Here is a 23,736-nt window from a genome sequence, read left to right as displayed (position 1 = left end):
TCGTAGGTTAGTGGCGCATTGCGTAACCGCTGCACCACTGCGCCAGGAGTGGTATGAGAACTCCCAGGGTTCTATGAATGCCAAGTACAGGACGCCAAGTTCCATAAATATGGGGCATTGACCCGGTACCTTGCGCATTATACCCTTAAGGCGAGGCTTGAGTACCCTCCCCCCAGTTTTTGAATTTATTTTTGCGTCATTGGAAATTTGGTTATTGCAGCTGGGATATAACTCTCAAACTCTGCCGCAGTGGTCAGATACTACGGCAACAAAAACCCATGATCATACATGGTAACCTTCAACAGGATTTACTATACTTGCAACAGAAGTTGCCATTGATACTCTGATGGCAGTATCATGTGCAGGTTGGTTTGCATCAGCCTTGTTACACCATGTTGCATTGCTTAGCATTTACGTCCACCACACAGGAATGTGCAGGAGCGCTATATGCACTGTTGACATGCGCAGGGCCCAAAGTAGACACTAGACCAAGCACCATGTTCGTGTTCCAAAATGAGATACTGTAAACAAATCATTATTTTCAAGATTATTTCACAAATTCAGGTAAAGTCGCAATACCGGAATATTTCGCGAGTGCTAAATATTGGAAAGGATAAGAGACAAGCCTTTTAGTGCTGCTTTTTACCTCATTATTCACGGAAGCATTTTTTGCAATGTGCTGTTTATGTGATTCGCGACAAAACGAGAAAATTAGGCCTTCACAGAAATTAAAGGTGCACTATAGAGGAATCTGAACTTGTTTTTTTACCGCGGGAACTCTATCAAAAAATCCCGGGCCTTGTTAGAAACCTATATCGGATTTAGCGTCCCGGCTCCCCTCCTTTTTTGAAGTGAACACGCTAGGTATGCGCAGTCAACCAATGCGTGGAGTGCCTTTGAGTGAGTCCAGTGGCAGCTCGCTTTCGCTTTTTTCTAGTTTTTTTATGTTTCTGTGAATAAACAGTTTTAGCCACACACAATATAGCCGCAAATTAGGACCACGGAAATAAAAATAGGCTTGGACTCTGATTTACGTATCACTCCGCCGATGGCAGCGAGGCAAGCCACCGCGGGACTCGCTGACGCGTTGGTTGACTCTTCCTCCCTACCGCGTTGAGTTAAAAAGAAAGGCGGGAGCCGGTACGTTTAATCCGATTTAATTAGGGTAATCAGCAGCACAGGACAATAAATCGAAGCTTCTAAGAATGCCCAGAACGTGTAGATAGAGTTCCCGCGGTAAAAAGATTAGTTCAGATTCCTCTGGAGTGCAACTTTTAAGTCGTTTTACAACGTAACAGAGGCGTATGGAGCCATTTGTCCCTAAATGTGCTAGGTAATCTCTGCTCTTTATGATGATACTCATGAAAAAAGCTTGAGTGTGTCCACCCAATCTCTCAGCACAGACAAGAGCCAGAACGTTTGCAAAATATTTTTATTCCCAATGCATGGCGAATGACTGAACAGGCTCAAGCAATGACAGACTGTGGGAGATGCCCACGTGGGACAAACCATCCTCCGCTCCACCATTATCTTTGTTCAGCGCAGATTCATAACGGTCTCTTCAGGGAACAGCCAGACTCTTAACTGAACAAACCATCAACACCACTATAGCAAATAAGGGGCAAATATTTTACATAAGGAACGTATGTAGAGGACTATGTTTCATGACTAACAAAATTATCGGTGTGCTCATAAAGTGCATAAAACATCACAAACACAAAACAAAATGTTTGTTTGAAGCCCATTTAGGTCACGTTCATTTCAGTGGCATGCAGCATAAGAGCAAAGTTGTCGCCATAAGTGTATGTGGCATTCGTAGTTGCATTTGACAGCCATAAAGTATCGCATCAGTAGAAGCTTCATAGCTCACTCGTTAAAAAATCCTTGCAAGGCTGGAAACCTTCCTCACAACCAATTCTTTTCCTGTCCCCTAGTCCCAATCTTCCGTTACCACAGCTCGGACCCCTTGTCGGCTGAAGGCACTTCGAGCATGCGTGGAGAGTCCGTAAGTCTTGCTACCCGCTCTCCTTCAACCACATCCCCAATGATCCCTGGATATCCCTCCTGCTGCTCAATTTCTGTGCAATATGCTTCGGCATTTTTAGCGAACAGGTCGTTAGGCCGACTATCGCTCTCATACTAGCGCAGGTCGATTTCACTTCGTAGGCATGAATATTCTCCTTTAAAGCGCCTGCTTCCTTAGCTTTGCTCATAATAAAAGCTTTTTTTCTCTCCCTTTCTCCTTTAATAGTGCTAATCGACCTCGCTTCTGTTTCCTTTCCTATAGCTAACATATCCGTGTTTTTGTGTTAATAATTGGTTGTTTTGGGGGGAAAGGAAATGGCGCAGTATCTGTCTCATATATCGTTGGACACCTGAACCGCGCCGCAAGGGAAGGGATAAGGGAGGGAGTGAAAGAGGAAAGGAGGAAGGAGGTGCCGTAGTGGAGGGCTCCGGAATAATTTCGACCAGCTGGGGATCTTTAACGTGCACTGACATCGCACAGCACACGGGCGCCTTAGCGTTTTTCCTCCATAAAAACGTAGCCGCCGCGGTCGGGTTCGAACCCGGGAACTCCGGATCAGTAGTCGAGCGCCGTAACCACTGAGCCACACTTCAGTTTCCTTATTCACAATTCATTTGTTGAGTGCAGTACATACAAAGCGGTGAAAGTCCATTCGCTTGCCCGCTTCGGCTTTCGTCCACAAAGCTCCTATAAGTTATGATAAAAGTTTAATCGATAAGAACGAAAAACAGCCGACATTCCTCAGTACATTTGAATGTATGCAAAGTAGGAGTCAGCGCGTCATTAAAACACGTCTGAACACAAAAAACACTAAAAATTGCTTTGGGGAAGAAGAAAACAAAGTTGGCCCTGGCTGCCAAATTCCGATTTCTTCTTTTTCCTCGCTGCCTAACTTACCGAGCAAATTCAGGGCGTTCTTGAGTAGTTGTTTGTAAGTCGGGCGAAAAATAAGCAGCACAATGGACTGAGAGCAGTGCTTTGCGTGAGGAATAGCGGTACTGCAGTACTGTGTACATCAGTACAGCACGAGAAATTGCTCTTTAAGTGTCTCAGCTATATACTCCGCGTTGCCTTTACCACTGGAAGCAAGAAAAGGTACGAAATAGTGTTATTTTCTCATCTCTGAAAGTGGCAAGAAAGAATTCGCAGGTTTAGGGTAGTTTGCGGCGTTAAATTAACATTCAGCTGGACCTGCTCGCGTGGCGAGGGGAGCACGAGCGCAGCACCCGAGGCGTAAAGGAAAGAAAAGGACACGATGATCGGCAGACCGAGCTTCGCTGTCATCCCACGCGCTCCTTGGCTGCCTCCGCTCCCTCGGTCCACACGGCTCGCCTGGCTGCCCCTGCTGGCTCCCTCTCGTCGGCTGTCTCTCAGGTAAAGCCTCTCGCCTTTCCCTACTCACGCAGGCCACATTCGTCGCGGTTGGCGTCGGATTCGCTCCCCGTGACACGGGTTTGCGGGGCACCGCCCGCCCACGGTTAGGCCTACGTGGCGCGCGCCTCTTGGATGACCAGCTGGCGGCCGTGGAATTTTCCACAGGCCTTCGCGTCTGCTATTGCTCTTGTGCCACGACGACCGCCTATTCGGCACAGAGGCTCCTTAGCTCTAGATTTTTTTGTTCGAATTTGTCAGCCCGCTGCGATGAATTTGGGCGCAAGCCCGACTGAGAGCCCCAGTCACTTTGCCACCGCGTCAGTGGTCATCGCCTCACGCGGAAAGGGGGAGACGTGTTTGCCGGGCTCCAATTTCGCTTCGTGACTAGGCATTTTTGTGTCTGACACGCGGATGCCGAACCCGAGACATTGGCGTTTGTTCGTAGGGTATGTCGCCTTCAAACGCCTTCTGCAGGTGGTGTCGTCGCCCATTCACGGGCATTCGTGGTCAAACGCAATTTAGAATAAGCCTTTTAAAAAAAACTGGGTTTTTCGTGCCAATGCAGATCCTAGGAGAAAGACGTTACGCTGCAGTGGACGGCCCCGAATGCCGATTCTCCGAGGTTATGTCGCGTGGACTGAAATCTCAGAGCGCGTAAATTTTTTTATTTAGCCTTCATAGAAATGTGGCCGGCCGCTGCGGCCAGGAGCGGACCCGCTACCTTGTTCTCAGCAGCAGCGCAGTGCCCACTGATCCACCTTGGTGGACCGGGTGCCATACGAATGCCGTTGCGCATTGAGGCTGCGGGTTTCTGATTTGTTTCGGCCACATCTGGTTTTTTACCTTTCGCCGAAATCTCAGCACACGTTCATGGAAGTTTGGGTTTTTTTCCCACGCAAAGACGGCTCCTGGGATGTACGAGGCTGTTTTGCCCCGTCGCCTTGATATACTATGCTGTTGAAGCTACTTCTCCCTGTTTCTGGAGACACTTTCAGGTCAGCTAGGGCAACTTGTCAGCAGTGTCTCTTGCTACCATGTCTCGTGCCCACTGTAACGGAATGCGTCTCTTCGCGTGAGTTCTTGGGTTCCACCTTTGTTGAGCAGGAACACATTTCGCCAAAAAGACTGCACATTTCAGTGACGTCAGCTTCGCGCCACAAAAAGCCCACATCCATAACCTGGCTCAGAATTCTCGACACAGCCCCTTGCGATGCTCAAAAAGTTACCTTGATTCAAAGCATCACTTCAAGGACGCCGGAAGTAAAAAACGCGAACAAAGAAAACCTGTCTGCGCTTAGATTTTGCCGATTTGAATGATGTCGAATGGGGGCTTCATGATGTCGACCCCACAAGACGCCACTAGTTTTTTTGCTTATAGTACAGGTACAAGCAATATGACGGGGAACACGCTTTTCTATGGCAATACGTGTTGATTTGTGGCCTGTGGCTGTTATTATGGAGGCCGCCCTGCGGTCCGTGCTCAACGACTGCTTTAGAAATCAGTATGACAGTTATGCACGCCAGAGTACTCGTTTTTTTTGCGTATGCGGATTTTATAACTGAAAGCCCAGCTCTTATATTTTTTTTTGCGCTAAAATTTGAAGCATGTGTCATCGCGCTTGCGACCGGGTGTGCCTTCAGATGTTAGAACAGCCGTAAGCTTGCGCGATCAGCCCTCATCGCCACGGCCTCGCGTCTTTCCTTTTATGTAGGATTCTACCTGCACATAACAGCGTCACGTATCGGAATGTTTATCGACGAAGGCTACCTCAAGGTGATGCCGGATTAAATTTACAAGTCTTCGTAAATGTTGAGCTCCAGTATTATCGCTAGGAGGAAAGTGAGGAAAAAGCCGAGAAAAATATAATTTATACATGCAGTCCATGGTAGAGAGAGGTTGGTCAGACGGTTCTTGATCATCACAGAGTGAACAAGGGAGGGGAAAACCTCTGGGTGCTTGCCAACGCTTCGACAAGGGGGCTTGCCTTCCTCTGGGCAAAGCGTTCATCATTGGCGGGGTCTACGTAGGGTCATTCCACCGAGGAGGAAGGCCCGGTTAGGGGGAGAGAAGGGTGTGAAGTGGGAAGGGTGTTAGGATGGGGAGTGTTAATCGTGTACAGGCGTGATGGCGACTAAAGGTGGTTAACCAGTTGACCTGCAAAACTCTGAAAAAAAAGGCCAGCTCACCAGAAAGGAATCCGGGGGTGTGGACCGTGGAGCGCTCAGCAGACAGATTCTTTTCTTCTGAGCTGGCCTTTTTTTTCAGCTTTGCAGGTCAACCGGTCAATCATGTTCAACAGCCATCATGCCTGTTCACGATTCACCCTCCCCATCCTAACACCCTTCTCAGTTCACACCCTCCTATTCCTTACCGGGCCTTCTGCCTCGGAGGGATGACCCTATTTAAACCCCGCCAGTGATGAACGCTTTGCCCAGAGGAAGGAAAGTCCTCGTGTCGAAACGTTGGCAAAGCATCCTGAGGTTTTCCCTCCCTTGTTCACTTCGCGATTTTATATATGCAGTGATTTTATACATGCATGACCTCAATCATATTCCTAAGGCCATAACCAGAGCAAGAACAGGTCTTTCTTTCGGTCTAGAAGAGGGGTACTACCGGTCCGAATTAATTCAAATAGGAGCACCATTCATCCGATATTACGCGAGTGTTTATTACGGCATTGGCGCATTACCGCTTGATGAACTTGACTTCGCACGCGCCTTTACTTTCAAGCACAAATCAGAATGGCGAAACAATGCGTCCTGACGTTCGGTTTGAAATGTTCAAATGTGCACTTGATTCTGGCTGGAAATGCAAGACGTGGCCGCCCGCATGTTTCCTGTCCGCCAGCACGGTAGAGCTTCATGACAAAGCATAAGACCAGCTATGCTTTTTACACTTTGCGATGGGACATCGCATGCGGAAGGACGTGCGTACCATGTACCGTATTACCGTTACCATTACCGGAGTACCGGGAGCCCGCCCACCGGCAATGCGCAGGCGCTGATTGGCACCGATGCGTCAGGATTGGCCGCAGCTGGCGGGTACCTGCAGCCTCCTCAAGGCGATCTGCGCATGCGCACTGGCGGTAGGCGGGATCCCGATACTCCGCACTTTAAACACGAATACGCCTATATGGCAGTAAAACGGGAGTAAGCTGTCCCCTAGTGCACCCATTTTTAGGGGCAGGGCATGCTGCCCAACTTTGGGAGCAGGTTTCGATCACTAATTACACGGCATGTTTACTGCTGGCAATGGAGGTATGGGGAACATGCGCTGAAGTTTGCGGTGCCGATTGCATCGCCATAACACACTGCCTAGCGAGAAGAGCAAACAGTTTTGGGTAGTACTATTTGTACTTTTCCGCGCCACCTTCAGGCGCTTATTATCGTGAGCCTCCGCGCTCTTTTGAAGGCGCACGTGCCGTGCGTCAGCTATCTGGGGTACGCCGAGAGAAGCTAGGCAATTAATTTTGTCAGCCAAACGCGGGTATCTAACCGCGCAGAATGTGTTCTCGCGTTTGCAGCGGCCCAAGCGGCTGACGAAAGCAATTTTCAGTCACCGAAGGGAACAATTACGCTGCCACCTTGGCAGCGCAGGTTCCCCATATTCCCACTGAAAAGCGTAGTAATTTGACACAGCAACAGGAGCAGCCTTTTAAACGCGGAACCGGGGGCATTAAAATTAGCGAATACGTGAGGTTGAAACCTAGGTTAAAATCTTTCTGACTGCTAGAACTTCGCACATGTTTGGAAGAGGAAATATGTTTCCGTTTCCAACCGTAAGTATTCCCTATTTTTAGTGACATAAATCTACCCCAGGGCTTGGGCAGCATAGCCTGCCCCGTAATGGGAGTGAGCTAGGGCAGACTTTAGTCCGTTTTTGTTCATTTGATGTTTAGAGTGTGAGAACGGCAACGGTAAAACGGTACACGGTGTGCTAAAGGCGTCCGATATAACGGTCAACATTACACTCGCAACGCGCGAGCAGCGTCTTGAGCATATTCTGAGACAAGGCTGCATAGCGCCCACGTACAGGGTGTCTCAGCTACGATTTTACACAATTTTTAAAAATAGGCTTTCCGATTTAGAAGAACAGTTTTTTCGGCATAGCATTGCCAGGTGTGTAGTACACTGGAATACGCGAAATGCGCTCTCAGCACTTTCCGGCGGTCTTGTGTCGGCATCCGTGACCGAGAGTGCCGACATGGTGTCGAGAACAAAGGTGATTGAAGCTTGCGCTCTCAGTTCAATGTGCGCACTGCTCCACACACTTTACGAAGCGCTCAAACAGCACAGCGGTGGGAAACTGGGACGTTTTCTCTTGAGCGAGCGGTCTATACAAATCATTGGAGGCATGAACAGTAAGCCGTACGAAAGCGAAGGCATGATAGGATTCTGTTGCGATCCATAGGCCGCTCGTAAATTACATAGCGCACAGGACGGTGCTCCGTCCGCGTGCTCCAGGCAAGTGTGTGCGGTATGATGAGACGAAATAGATGACGACACGCCAGTGGAAAATGTGCTATTGTCAACCATGGCAAATGGAGACAGTTACAGCTCCTACTAATGCCTAACAAGAGAAACTTTTACGCGATACTCAGCGGACAATTTGAACGCGTTTGCAGCCAAACGTTCACCATATCCGAGGTTGACACACGAAAGTTCGTTATATCCGAGGAAACACATGAAAGTTGGTCAAATGTTTTAGGGGAATCCTCCAAGGTGGAGTAGATTTGCAGAAGGGAGTACTCACCGATTGACATTCACTCGAGCGTCGCCATACGGCTACAAAGGAAAGCTAAACAGCTTTCTCAGGAACTTCGTAGTTAAATAAAAATTCATCCTGGTCCGGGGTTCGAACCCGGGACCACCGCTTCACACGAGCAGTCGCTCTACCAATTGAGCTAAACGGGACGGCAAGCTTATGGTAGGGCGAGAACGAATTGATCCATAACTCGCAGTGGGAACTGTGTCGATCAAATGTTATAGGGGAATCCCCCAAGGTGGAGTAGACCGTACCAAGACGAATTTTTCTTTAACTAGGAAGGTTCTGAGAAAGGTGTTTATCTTTCCTTTGTAGCCCTATGGCTGCACTCAGGTGGATGTCTATGAGCGATTACTCCATTATAACACATGAAAGTGTTCGTTGGTGTCATACTTTGGTTCGGTGTATCCGAGGTTAGCACACTAATGTTCGTTATATGCCACCTCGAGGTGGCATGCTGCAACCAGGCACGGTGGGCATAAGGCAACCTGCCCTCTGGGTTGTGGACCGCTTGCTTTCCACTGGCTACTGATTTATGGAGCTCTATTTCTGCTTGCTCACACTCGTTTATTTCCTAGACATTGATAACATTAGCTTTCTTGACACACATTTCTTGAATAATCAATGTAGTTTTTAAGTTTACGGGCGTATTCAGCCCCAAACAAGCAGAGAACTCATCTCAGATCCGATATCTGTGCTGTTGGGTTGAATGTCGTTCTGCTCTAATCGCAAAACGAGGCTCCATCAACGGCACAGCGTAGATCCTATAAGCAAAAGGTGCAAGCCTCGTACGCAGGTCTTCCGATATATGCCACAAATACAGCCATTAAGGGCTAAAGTGAGAGCCTCTTCTTGCTTTAGTTACCAAACAATAATCGGAAGTACTGTGCTCGGGGCACCACCAAGGTGTTTCATATAGTTGCGTAGAACGCGCAGTTCGCATTCCGCGGGCCCGGATTTTACGTCATGGTGAAAAGCATTTATGAAAACATTTCGTGTCATTCATAGTTCAATTAGAGCAAGTTACAGCTCACCCATCAGTTTTTATTTTCGAGCAACCATGGACAGTTTTCATTCACACTTTTGTAAAGCGATATTTAGCGACTAATTCTATGAGGTGCTTCAGGGAAGCCCGCCAATTTTTAAACTAGGGTTTTTGAGGTAAAGAGAAGCTTTTTGCTGCTTATTAACACCAATTTTGGCGGACGTTAAAAGCAGGCGAACACTTATTCTATGATTTTTTGAAAAAAGCGGAAAAAAAGACGCAGACGACGCACATGTGGACGGATGTGGACAACTTTGTCGTCTGTCTTGTTTTGCGCTATGTTTTCAAAAAACTTTTACCGACTAGCCCAAACCAAGCTACTGCTGCGACTAATTTTATGAGGTGTTTAAGGGAAGCCCGCCACCAGAACTGGCGAATCATGTTAATTATTAAAAGTGATTAACTAAATTATGAGAGCTAACTTTTTAACTAGTACCGATAGGCATCAACATCAGCAGCAGCAGCAACAGCATGACTGCACCCACTGCAGGGCAAAGGCCTCTCCCATGTCTCTCCATGTAACCCGGTCCTTTGCCAGCTGCGCCCACCCTATGCCTACAAATTTCCTAATCTCATCCAAACACCTAACCTTCTGCCGCCTCCTGCTACGCTTGCCTTCTCTTGGTATCCAGTCCGTAACTATTAATAAGCAGTTATCTTCCCTTTGCATTACATGCCCTGCCCAAGCCGATCTCTTCCTCTTGATTTCGACTAGGATTCCACTAACAAGCGTTTGTTCCCTTACCTGACTGCAATTAGATATTTGTAGCCAGCCTTTATTAATAGCCATATCAACATTTAGAATTGCGAAAACGCGATTACTTTCGCGTACCCTCAACTAATTTGGGCCATTCCTCGCGCCGTTCGGAAACAGCGCTGCTGCGGTAGGCCGCAAAGCGGCGTCAATCAAACGCGTCACTCCGTGACTCACCTACTGCGACGCACCTACCATGCAACTATCTCTGCCCTGCCCGGGCTGGAGCAGCGAAGTGGCGAGGAGGGCTGAACACCCTTGCAAGGGCGGGGCAGATATTGTCGGTGGTACACGCGGGAGCCCTAAAGGTGTTTTTGGAATTCGAAAATAGCAACACAGCATAATTACCGGGAAGCCTAATCATGCAGCCATGAAGTGAAGTGTGCTTTCTAGCTCCAAGCGCGACCTGCACAGTGCACCCTTCACTGTCTGGTTGCACTTCTAGTCAGCGACGAAATTGATATTTTTCGTGATATCGACGTTCTGAAAACTTTTGTGGCACCTGTTCGTGCGGCACTGAGTGACGGGTTTGATTGATACTGCTTTGCGCCTTCCCGCAGGAGCGCAGTTTCCGAATGACGCGAGAAATGGCACGAATTAGTTGAGGGTACGCGAGAGCAATCGCGCTTTCGCAATTCTAAGAGCTTGGTGTATGAGGGTTTAACGTCCCAGAGCGACTAAGGCTATGAGGGACGCCGTAGTAAAGGTCTCCGGAAATTTCGACCACCTGGGGCTCTTTAACGTGCACCGAAATCGCACAGTACACGGGCATAATGAGTGGAGTGCAAGAAAAGCATATATATAATCATAACACAGGAATTGCAGCAATTTAGCGGCAATACAGGAATTGCGGTAAAACAGCGGCTATTTCATTTCAAGTCTATTTCATAGGTATAAGTGACAGCTTATACTGTTGAAATATATGGCATTATTGAGTTGTATTTTCCCTTTCTCGAGTGGACTGCTGATGTGCCCTCCAAAGGGGTGAAATCTCGTTCCCAACAACTTGATAAGCCTGAAAATGAGCCTAACCTTCAAAATGGGTGGGCGATGCTTCTAGCAATAAATCAAGGTCGATGTTCTGATCCCACAAAAAGAAAAAGTTGACGGAATTGAGCTGTCTGTTCAATACATGTCGCATCAAATGACAGAGTTGCTGAACCGAACCGAGAAAATTGCACTTTGAACACTTCCAATTTTTCTATATGATCCGCCTTTTGATTTCAGAGTTGATTCGGATACGGGAGCACATTTACATTTATGGTACTCAGGTTCACACATAATACAAGAGACACTTACTTTGGGATCGGCTATGAGCTGTTCACATTCACTACACTCAACAGTGGGAGACATGGTAAGGCACTTTGCAGCAGCAGGGGCAACAGTAGCAGCGTGGAATTTACAGCGGGTTAACGAGAAAGAATGTGTCGCCAACCTGTAACTGCACTGTAGACGTGATCAAGCAGTGTTCCGCCCACGGCCCCTGCTGCCGCCAAAATGTCGTCTTCGTCCTTGTGCGGGGGTTTATCTCCAGCGAAGGAAGAGCAGCATTCGTCAGAATCGGCTCTGGGTCCCCTGCGGTGGCGATCGGCGACTTGCATCCAAAACGGAGCATGCGTCTACAACCTCTCGGTGTGGAGGCGTTCTGATGATCCCTTGACACTGGGCTATCGGTGAGAGTAGATTCCCTCCATAGTACACGTGGCTGTAACGATACTGTAGACGTCATCAAGCAGTGTTCTCACGGCCCCTGCTGCCGTGGCATCTGGTATCCTTCAATGAACAAGCAATGAAATATAATTAAGCCTGCCCTGTGCCTAGCTTGTCCACCGTAAGTGAGAGTGTGTCATTGCGTGTTTGCACGCGTTGTCAGAGTGGGAAGCAAGGTTGTTGGATGTGAACTGAGAGCCAGGCTTCACAGATGATGGTTGTGCCGATGGCTCCGACCCTTTCAGTCCTTTTATCGAGCTTTCCGGAGCACTAATTTTGGGCAAGATCTTGGCCAAAATCTGTGCCAGTTATGGGCTAGATAACGAGAGCTTCAGGCTGCCCTTACTGGCTGTATTGATGCTCATGCAAGCTTTGCTCGTTCTGCCCCATATAGTGCGGCAGGTGGTGTGCTTGCCAGTATGATCGTCACATTTCAATCTGCCTACGTGCCCCACAGATTCTAGCTGGCCGGCGCCGACTTTCACGTTTCCACTCGGCTGAGCCAACTGAGGCCGCAGGCAAATTTTCGTCTCGTTAGTTTCAAGTCAGGTACTAGATTTTATGCCATATTTTATATTGAGGCTAAAAATAAATGGTGTTCTATGAATCAGGAGTTACGAAAACTAGAATACATGCTTGGTTGCATTGAGGTTTAATAAATTCCACCTTTGCTCTGACTTCTGGCAACGACCTGATCATTGCAGTATTTTTTATATATTGGTGTATCAGTTGAATTGTTTGATGGATAGTGAAGCCCTCTCAGCAGCGGCGGTCAATTGCCAGTTGACTTCATGCCAAAAGTTAAGCCGCTCAGAGCGGCCGGGTTTTAAAAACGTTTAAAAAACGGCGAGCTCTTAAACTGATAGTCTTTTTTCTGCATTTGTTTGTGCACGCAGGTGTAGAGAATCAGATACACAGGGCCAGAAGTATTGAGGCTTACTTTTCTTTTTTCCCCTGTTCAATAGGGCTGAGTGACTTCATGCCGGTGCTGGCAGACTCTTCCTTGTCCCTGACAACAAGGCCCTCCTTTTCGGAAGTCCCAGATGGCGTCACCATGCGAGGAGGACATTCGGGCAGCAGCAGCTTCAGCAGCAGCTGCAGCAGCAGGTATGTTGCTTGTCGCTGTGCTTGTTCAGCATTCACCATCGGTTGCTTTTTAATTTCTGTCCTTTGTAGGACAGTGAGACCCTTGTTGTCCCACCTGCTTCAAGGGCTGGTAAACTGACAAAGGTGCACCATGTGTGCGACACTTTTGCATGCTGCAATACCAAACAACCGGACAAACCATTCAGCGTGTGTTTCTTCCCCGCGGATAGGCCTCCTTAGTGTTGCTTTTTTCCAGTAAGGCCCTGATAGTTGGACAGTGTTGCTTTTTTCCAGTAAGGCCCTGATAGTTGGACCACTCTTAATTAGGAAATTCGGTTGAATCTGACTGCGGCCGGATTCGCGCCAAACGCCCATGTAAGCCTATGGTGTCAGAGGCTCGTTAATTTCGATGCCTCGAGGCTGGCATCGGTTAATTCCGACGGGCTCCCAAAGTGTATGATTGGCGAGGCTCTAATTCTAATTCTGTGGGCTCTAGGAATGATCTGCTGGACAAGCGACCGTCAAAATATTCGTTTTCGGGCCTGCACTGCATAAGACATTGTTACCCGTGCCCCTCTGATATGTGCATGATGGTGGGCGTGTTGACGATCTGTGTGCCTCCCAGCAATAGGCCGAAAGGGAGTCCGGCGGCGCAGTTTCAGTTCTGTATCTTTGCTGTTAGCATGCGGGGAAGATGGCTATCAGTCGCGCATACTAATTAGCCAGTCAAGCTCACCGTTTAGAACGACAGCAGTGTTGGCGATCTTTTTTCTTTTGTTTGTTTTTGGAAGACGTCTTTCCACTCCGGTGCCAGTGGCGCTTCCCTTGCTGCTACTCGTCGCGAGGTGTTTTCGTTCTTCCAGTGGACCAAAACTCCGCGCTTGACACGTGCTGTTTGCAGTTGGTGCAGTGGAGCCTCCTCTCATGTGGTGCCACATGCAAAGGAGCTCCAGCGCTACCGCGTCGCACCCTGAAAGAAGCCGCGGACAGCCTTCTCGTTATGAATCAGTTCTGGTTCTGGCACTCCCAATAGCATGCATGAAGTACAGCATTGGATACAAGGGCGAAGAATTGCAGCTGTCAAGCAGTTGTCGTCTTAAAAGATGACCATTGCCGTGGTTTTCACCAGATAAATTTTATTTTCATGCGGACGACCTTTGGATGCGAATTGACATTCGGATAATTTGGAAGTTATTTCCCATTCCCTTGAAGTATGAGGCTTTACCGTATATGGCCGATTATATAAGCCGACACTTTTTCGAACAGTGACCCTCCTAAGGTAGGGGCAGACTTATAATTGGAGTCTGCCTGTACGCGGACGCATAGACACATGTGCGAGGTCAAAAGTAGTGTCGATCGAGCCGTTGATGTCTTGCCCGGTGCGTGCATAATTACGTAATAATTTTCAGAGGCGATGCGAAATAGAGTTTGCTCAAAAAACAGGAATTTGAGCAGAAATTCATAGTTCAAAGCAAAAATTCTGAGGGCACTTAAGTCGGCTTACGTGGAGGAATGCGAAAGCATGTGTACCGTGGAAGGGAAAGGCTTTTCAGGAAAGGAAAGGGTGCAGTAGTTCTCAAATCTCTACATCTCAGTGGACACGTCAAGCGTAGCTTAAAGCATGCAACTGAAGGTGCATATGTCATTGGCTCGAACCCGTGTTGCAAGCTAGCCTCCAAGTTGATTAAAAGGTGTAAGCTATATGCAAAGGCAAATGTTCTGACGCCACCTGGTACGACAAACAGTTGCTCAAAATTTTGATGCTAATGTAGTCGGCAAAACTGTGACCATATTTATGTCAGCCAGTGATGCAATAGCTGGGATTTCATGTATTGGGGGTGGGTGGGGGTTTCGTGTGACATTACATTTTCCATCGCCACATACGTGACTTGCTATGATGTCACACTCATATGGCAGTACTATATATACTAATTAGTTTTGATGTTACCTCAATACATAAACATTTTTTAGGCGTGTGTAATTAGCATTAATTATGTGATGTCATCATCTTCATCAGTTGACTCGTCGGCTCGTGACGTCACATGGCGCCATTTCTTGCAGATGCTTTTTTGCTGACGTGACCTTAAAAGTGAGCCATCTAATGATTTCGCAAAGTCAGCAGTCGGAGTCAGATGGAGATAATAGGCAATAAAAGGGCACATTCGTGTAGGGCCGGCTGACTAGTGGCAAACAGAACAACCATTGGTTCGGTAGTTTCGATTGTTGTCATTGGAGGTTTCCTGAAGTACACGGCGATGCGGCCGTGTCAGTATTCCCAATCCCGCATTGCGCACACCTGAATGCATGGTGGTGGTATGGCGCAGCCGGGAGTGCAAAATGTGCGCGTAAAAGTATTTTTTTGAATAAACGCGGGAAATGAATAATAGGTACGCAAATTACGCGAGTAAATACAGTAACCCATGTGACATGTCACATTCACGCGGAGGCGTTTTCTTGCGTTTTTGTATGCCTTTGTGCCATTTGTACATTTTACTTCGGCGAGGGGACAGTCACTAGCTGTGTCTTGCGTGGCTCATCTCTGCCCGGCGGACACCAAGATGCCACCTCAACCTCTGCAACATAATAGCGTGGCTTTGTATTGCCACAGCTTCAAGCAATCCTCTATGCAGAGTTGGAAAGCAACGCCTCTGCAGGGTAGAAGTTTGATGTGTCAGGAAAATGCATGAGGGAAGAAAAAAAAGCAAGATCTTTGCATGTGCTGCTACATGTCGTTCCTTAAGCGGATTGAATTTCGGATGATACCCTGCTGTTGAGGATGTGGTTCGAAATTGAGTTCACGACGGAGTGTTAGTGTTTACTGCGACGACATTGAAGTGAACTCACACACTGCCACGGAGGAGATGTGCATCCCCCGTGTCGACTTTAAGGTGTCAAGAAATGAGTGACAGGTTTCATGGAACAAAATGGCCTGAGCCTGAGGCGACGCACCACCGTATGCCGAAAGTTGCTTGAAGCATACGAAAAGAAACGGCACACGTTTCTGTGCTACGTGAGTGACGTGAGGGCAAAATCTTTGTTCCTCCTTCGTCAAATCGGGAATGCTGACCAGACCCTGTTCTGATTTGCATAAAGCCGGAAAGCTGGGCTAGTTGCATGCCCAGTAAGAGGACAGTGTCCGGGAAAGGGGGCTCCATGTTCGCCTATTGATGACAGGTAACATGCACAACTGTTTTATGGTCATGTTGTGCTGCACTGCAGAGGGGCACAGTAAATTCAAGATGGTTCTTTGCGCTTCTCCGGAGGGGCACATGACCCATCCAAAGGTGAATTCGATGGTGTTGAAGGAGCAGGCAATGATTGATGCCAGATGATGGAGACAGAGAAAATATATCTACAGGATGCACAAGGGCAAACTGCGTTGCAAGTTGAGTCACACAGTCACACAAACTAACTTAAAAGATCCCACACAGAGAAACTCGACAAGTTCTTTCTCATCGACAGGAGATTTACGTCTAGGCCTGTAGAATTACGTGCCACTCCACGGAGCCTCTAGCTCAACTAGACAGGACTGCTCTCCAATGCTTTTACATGCAGTTTTAAAGCTTTCACAAACAAAGAAATTAGGGCGGTCATATTTCGAGGCCGGCCCTAAGCTTCTGTAACCATTGAAAGTAGCCACCGCCCCTGAAGGTTGGGCCGAACTTCAAGTCCAGGGCTTGGATAAATAGAAAAATAAGCGCATAACGAAAACATTCTGAAAACCCTCTGCCCATGGGAGTTCTCGTCCTTATCACTGGCTGCCGCACCCACGTGTCGCCTCTCGAAGCTAATTGGCGGGACTGCTAACCCACTGGCTCGTCGCAGGAATTTCAGATGGCGGAGGCCCGCAACGCATCGGCGCCATAGAGAATGCCAGCAAAAAAAGATCCCATCGCGGAATGTGAGGCGGTTCGAATATTTGCGCAGACGCGCAGCATTGGGATCTGCTGCCGTAGGAATGCTGCCTAAGACCAAGCCGTGGCACGTGCTCATTGTGTGCGTCTCGCATGCTTTCTTGGTGCGCTTCACAAAACCAGGAGCCTTCGGCCATCACAGCAGTGCTGTCAAGCATACAGTGGCTCCTGCGTCTTTGCCACTGCTTGCGGAGGACACGCGAGTGGCGCGCTCGGAGCTTCACTGAGGGCTCTGCCCGTAGGCCGGAGGTCCGCAGTGACCGCAAGTTAAAGGAATAAAAAGTATGCGTCCATGAAGCGCGGCTTTACAGGCACAACAAGCTACTGCCCTTTCTTCTGTTCAAGAGGAAAATGATGCCGGCCAACGAAAGTTCCACCTAAAGTTATCATGCTGGTTGATGTTTCGCCTTGTGTGGTGCTGGCATCCGGTTGCAATTCTAATCGCCCATCAAACGTGTGAAGAAAGCGGTAGCGGACGCTTAATGTGACCTGGTCATCATTCTCTGACCGCATCGGTGCGTCCAACAGGAAAACCCTAAGACACCGACCGGGCGGCTGAAGCGTGTTCCTTTGAGCGAAGTGGCACAGTGGGTCAACTGTGCCTGCTGTCGACTGCCAGTCGACGTTGGCTGTGCAGCGTTTTTCATATGCGGCATCTCTGCACCGCTTCTGACAGCCAGCACCAATCATTCGCAGGAAAGGCGATGGCCACGACTGTGTCCTTCTCACCAGCAGTGACAAGTCGTAAGAGATGTCCCGTGGGCATATATACGTTTCCTTGCGTGACCCTGTGTTCTGAATAAAGTTATTGTCGAGCTAGGGTTGCAGGGTGAGGCAGTGTACACCTATATTCGGAGTTACTTTTTTAAAAGCGAAAGCTTTACTGGCTTAGTCAAGCCAACGCCATTGGCGCCACAATTGGTCCTTCAAATAGAGAAGCGGTGGAAGTGTGGCAGCCACGTGACTTCCCACATCACTCGCCGCAGCTGCAAGCGCGCGCCGTGCCTTCACTGACCGCCGCCTTGGCAGCTGTGGCAACATGACTAACCCACTTGACTCGACGTTTGCTGGAAAGAAAAGCCGGCGTCGCTCTCGCGCCGTTCGCATTGCGGTTCTCGCTGTGCACGGAGTGAGTCAGCTGGAGCAGTCTACGTTGTCGGGACGCATTCGTTAAACCATGCTTAGCTGAGCTAAACTGCAACCATTTTTTGCCCAGGGGGAGTCACAAGTTGGGGGTGGACTTATATTCTGTAGTATATGGTACTGCGGCCCATATTAGCAGAAAAAATAAAACTGGAAATTGTTTAGCTTTTGAGCCTTTTCCATGTGTCATCTGCCTCATAATACTTATTCATTCTATTGCAAGCTTTCTTATTCATTGATAAGACTGAGGTATGAATATATACGACATTTCAGGTGTTTCTACAAAGTCATTGGTACAAATGTGTACCCCATTTTTTCTGCAAAACCGTTGGTAAAAATTGCTTGAAAGTGATTTTCGATTTCAAGTCATTCTGTGTACAAATTTAACATTTGTATGCATGTGAGACATGCATCTAACTTGGGCCTTATAAGGGGTTCATTCATTCACGTCTGTATTCATGTTTATTCACTTGTTCTACGTTGGAATCTAATCATTTGGTTCGTGTCTCTGAGTCCACATTGTTGCTCCTCCGTTGGATGGAAAACAGCGCATGAATCAATTAACGCCTGCAACTCTTTCTCATTCTATTGGGCTCTCAGCATAAGTTTATGCACAACATTCCGTGTGCGTGTAACCGTAAGTTGAACGCAAGGGGCTATTTTCAGATGCAGGGGCTATTTTCTGATGCGCAAAAGAAGGCGAAAAGCTGCTGCCAGTCGCCTTCAGCGTTCACAGCGTTTGAAGCAGCACCGTACTCAGGGCTGTAGCAGGCACGACGTGCAGTTTTGCTGTTTTCACTTTCACGAACTTCAACAAGTGCGTCTTTTCAACACTTGTCCAACGATGCTAAGATCCCGGTAAATTCATGCAATGTTATTTCCAAGATTATTTGAATTTTTCCACTGTAGGTCGATCAGAACCTGGCAAACACAACAAATACTGCACCAAAAGCAACTCTGATCAAGCGGAATGCGCACATATGAGTGTAAATTCTAAAATGAGAAGCAAAATTTTTTTGTTTACAGCTTAGCAGAGTGAGTGTATATTCTGTTTGAAAGTGGAGGTAAACGGCTGTGCATTCACTTGTGGAGCTCTCTGATCGCATTTGCCTTATTCAAAGCAGCTATATGACTTGAGTGTTCATTGATTGCCGCGGCCTCCGGAGTGAAGCGGCACGGAAAATAGGAAGCACATCACAATGTTCGTTATGTAAAAAAGCTGCTTCGCGTCGTGCATCATGTCGTCCCATATCTTCCACTAGCAACTGGATGTGCTGCATCGGCCCAGCGGTTGAGAATGTGGACGGTTAGTTTCTCCCCATAAGTCGAACTTTCGCCCGCCGTCCCTTGTCTCTAAATAGGAGCGGAGGAGAACCCGATGCAGAGCTCCACCGACTAATTTCATCTGGCGAACAGGTTGACAAAGTACACAACTGCTCTCTGAGCATCAACAAAAAGGTTCCTAACCACAAGCGACGCGCACGGTTTGAAATATTAGCATACGCAAATTGGTTTCGAAGGCAGCGTCGCTTGGCACAGTGTAGGCATTTGCATTTTTGCCTACACCCACGACGCTTGTCTATAGCCGTACTGTGTTGTGTACACCACATGACCAGCGACCGCAGCACAATGAAACCTGGAACTGCTTCCGCCGAAGCATTGATGGTGCAAGCGAGTGTGGCAGCGAAAACCTGCTTCAGCATGTGCCAGAGCACGGGCTCCACCAGCTTCGTGCGCCCGGCTTTTCTTTTTCCATTGTTTTAGGTCTCTAGTAAATTTGCAGCGCGTTGTACTTGCTATGGGTCAACTTCTTTCTACAAGGAGCAGGGTCAGCCAGGGGCTTGTAGTACGAATTAATCGAGGCAATGCCGCCTTGTTCGAATTATCGGGAGTTTTCCGCCATTGAAATACACAGGGTTCTGCCGGGGCCCGGGCGTCGGTTCGAATTAACAGAGTTAGAATTAATGAGCGTTTACTGTAGTCAGTTTGCCTGTGATGGTTGAGTGGTACTCGTTTATAAATAACGGCAGATTGGGCGAGTTAGTCTTGTATTGTTGCCATATAAACATGTGTAATGTCCTCCCTTTCTTTTTCGAATTTGAGTGCCAATTTTCGGGGTGTGTTCTATACAGGCAGTGTGCATAAGAAAAATTTGTTTTAATTGAAAAGGCACCAAGCGGGGGATGAGCGGCATTCATTCTACATTGAGTCGTCACTCGCAGAGTCTTAGAACTCCGAGCTAGTGCTGTGCTCTTGTGCATGCTCATCCCACCAGAAGTCTCTCAGCATGTCTGCTGTAAACGCGCTGGCGTTGTTCCGCGCTTCGATCACATAGCAGAGCAGCTCTTCTTCCAGTTCGGGATACTTGCAAGGCTTGCCTCGGAAAGCACGCTTTTTGCAGCTTCTGTTTCTCAATGCATCTTTTTGGTTGCAGCATCGTCGGGCGCACTCCTCGGCCATGTCGAATTTCCTGCATGCCGCACGCTTGCCGTGTTCGACAGCGAATTCCCTGCGGTGTAGTTATTAGTGCTTGCCCATCGTGCTAAAACAGTTATCCTCGGTGGTGGCATGCGAAAGCCGTAACTATGGTGAACTAACACGCTGCCACAACTTCCGTTCCTTTGACAGCCACAAAAGGCTGGAGCTCCTGATACTGATGCCGATATGGATAGCGGGAGCTTGCTTCGGCGGAAAAAGTTGATGATGACGCGGCCTCAGGTGCTATCCGTGGGCGGCACCTTGAAGCTCCTGTGCGTATGCATCGCCTCCGCGATAAAGCGAACCATTGCTCACAGCCGGAGCTGATTGCGGAGGCCACAGCGCATGCATTTCGAAGGCTATTTCAACGTAGGTTGTGGAAAGCTGAGTGCGGCCCTCACATGGACCTTGTGGGGGTTGAATTGATAAGTACGTTCTCCCCACTCAATCGCGGCTGACACGGTTCAAAGCCGCCCGGACCCCACCCTGTGATCGCGTACGCTACCGAGCGCTCGCCGACCACGGCGGGCCTTGCTCTGGGGGAACAAAGGAACGACACATTGGCTGACACAAACAGGCATTTATTGCTACAGAAACAATAACGCCAGCTAGAAACAAGGTACGCTAATGAATCAAGGTCGTCCGACTCACCAGCAAGGTTCCGAGCGAATGTTCGCCCGCGCTAGGGCAAGGGATATATACTCCTAAGGCCGGGCGGGACGGGTACGGGAGCCTGTCTCCCCGTCGCTTCCTAGCCCCGCAGGCGAAGAGCGGAGCCGCGAGCGACACGTCCGCTCGGGCCGACGATCATAGCCGAAGCCCCCCTGCCCCCCCTCCCGCGCGCGGGCTTTGGCAGTCTCCGCGCAGCGATGCTGGCGTCCTCTCTTGCCAGTTAATGTAACTCACAAGGGAATGCGCTCAGCCTCGAGGTGAGACCGCCACTGCACGGTGCCTCGCGGGAAAGCAAACTCAGGGGGCTGCAGGGCAGGTCCCCACAACCTTTTTAATATTTCCTCCTGGAAAACAAGGTGCTGCCCATACACGGTTGCGGCCTTTACAGGTGTTTATACAGGGTCACAGGACTGAGAAGAAAAGGACACAGTCCCCTATGTGTCCTTTTTTATTCTGTCCTGTTTCTATAGCCCGGTTTTGTTAGTTTGTTTATAAAGTTCTTCCCTCAGTGAGGATGGCATGCTGCATATTCTCTTGGACTTGCTGCTGTGCTCCCATTTCTCCCTCGGGCAGACGTGGCATTGGAGGCACCCCGTGTGGTCAACGGCAGTGAAGCATCGCAGAGCCATCACTCAGTCAGGGTGGAATCCGCTTCGAACAGCTCTGCACCTATGACTCCCGAGAAGGCCACTAAGAATCGAAGCCTGTCTGATGGACGCCTGGCTAGAGCTGCTGAGCCTGACCTGCCGGTGAGAGGCCACAAAGCCCTTGCCAAGCGCTCGTTCGCTATAATGGCCGCCTTGGTGGCTCAGTGGTTATCGTGCTGGGCTGCTCACTCGAATGAAGCAGGTTCGATCCCGGCCGTTGCAGATGCATTTCAATGGAGGCGAGAATGCTAGAGGCCCGTGTACTGTTGATGTCGGTGCACATTAAGCAACCGTAGGTGATCGGAATTGTGCGGAGCCGTTGACAATGGCATCTCTCATAGCCTGAGTCGCTCTGGGACATTGAATACCATAAATGAGGTCCAATGAGGTCCAATTGTAGGATATCACAGCGAGAAAATATAATTGCAACAGTGCACCATGCTCCGCGGTGTTCCTGTATTGCTCGGCTAAACAACCTCATTATCTGTAAATAAAAACAGCCTTTTAATGCCTCACGCTTTTATATATGTCACAGGCATGAAAACTCTAGCACAGATTTCGTCTTGTGATGAGCTTTTTACTTCTGTAACAAGGAAACTTCAAGAATAGACTGTTTCCTTGTGGCTGAGGTGGCAATCTAGGAAGAGTGGTGCAGCACTGCGGGGAAAAACTGTGGCTGGTGCGGAGAAAATGCCGTGCACCCAGTGACTGCTTTTGTGGATCCGTACAGGACGCCCTGGTGCGTCTGCTGGAGGACACGATCAATGGACAGACTCGCCACCTGGACGCCCACCTACGACACGTGCACATTCAGCTGAGCCTAATGCATTGCACGCCCATGGTGGGTGCCCCCTACCTCTTCAACCCTGGCGTGCCTGCAAGATTGAATGTGGAGGGGTCTGTTTCGTTCCATGCTTGGGCTGCAGGGGTTGCCAGCAGTTACTTCTATGCGCCCACGTTGAGCCCAGAGCAGAGGTACATACATTTGAACGGACTGTGGGCCCAGATGGGCGCGGAAGATGACGAAGAGAGACAAAGCAGTAGACGAGGAGATAACCTTGATAGCATGCGTAGAATTCTGTTGACACTTTCGCAAGAAGGTGGACTTAAAGGGGCCATGACATGGTTGTTCTTAATATTGCAGTTTTGTTCTTCAGTAATTAATACCAGACCTTGTGATTCAGTTTGCGAAATTTGGCTGCCCTGGCCTTGCAGCGACCGCCATATTGAAGCTCTCGTGACGTCACTAGCACATGCACGGAGCAGCGTCGTCTGCTCTCGTTGCTGCAATATGCGCGGCGAGGTCTCATTTCCCCCTGTATATTTGCGGGCGATCGAAATAGCAGTCGTACCCCATATATGACTGACTGGTGCCGCAAAAGCGACAATAACAGTAACGCAGTTTTTCTTCGGTATAGGGAGGGTCCAGTCACACTATAGGCCGATGCGACGGCGATCGAGGTCGGTGGGCTGGTCGGTATGCAAATGCCTTAACTGACGCACTGGTCTGTCACGCTAGACCGACTACGACGCCAGCACGATCAAGAAGCGCGTATCGTAGTAAAGGTAAGAATCAGATTAGTGGGAACCAGAAGAGTGTGGTAGAGGACAAGTTGGTATTACATTGTATCAACTTAAGAATTTTAAATCTCAGTGGACCTCATACTAGCCACGGCGACAAACGCGATGTGCCTGGGCCAGCGAAGATGTGCTTTCAATCAGTACCTGCGCATAGAACCGATCGGCGAGGCAAGCGACACGGGCATCAAACGCCGCACAACGGTACCGCTCGTCGCTGTCGCCTGGGCTTGTGCGGCCGAGCGAAAGCTTCACGCCTGGTGAGGCGGCGGCCGGAAAAACTGCGCTTGTGTGCCATATCCGCATCGAAAAAAGCGAAACAAGCGGCTATATATCGCATATTCACACTTTCTTACTAATCAGAGGAACATGCCATATTCTTGAATTTCGGTCAACAGTGGACCGCCGGCCCTTTCGTGACGAGGACTAGCGAGTACGCAGGGTTTGTGTGTGCGATTTCGGCGATTTCGGAGAGCGAATTCGCAAGTTTTAGCTCCTGCAAATAGCTGTCGAGCGTAGTTTTGGCTACAGTGCCCTACAGTGC

At 48.9% G+C, this 23,736-nt stretch overlaps 1 long non-coding RNA gene across 1 annotated transcript; it reads left to right on the top strand.

The window, feature by feature from the left end:
• The first annotated feature begins 3,311 nt into the window (after positions 1–3,311).
• On the top strand, positions 3,312–21,618 carry LOC144132280 (uncharacterized). The gene is made up of 3 exons (XR_013314752.1): positions 3,312–3,400; positions 12,640–12,781; positions 21,541–21,618. It is a non-coding gene; the product is annotated as an uncharacterized LOC144132280 (long non-coding RNA).
• The last annotated feature ends 2,118 nt before the right edge of the window (positions 21,619–23,736 follow it).

Source organism: Amblyomma americanum, chromosome 1, assembly GCF_052857255.1.
Source record: "Amblyomma americanum isolate KBUSLIRL-KWMA chromosome 1, ASM5285725v1, whole genome shotgun sequence".
In the NCBI taxonomy this organism is placed as follows: domain Eukaryota; kingdom Metazoa; phylum Arthropoda; class Arachnida; order Ixodida; family Ixodidae; genus Amblyomma; species Amblyomma americanum.
This window is presented reverse-complemented; position numbering and strand designations above follow the sequence as displayed.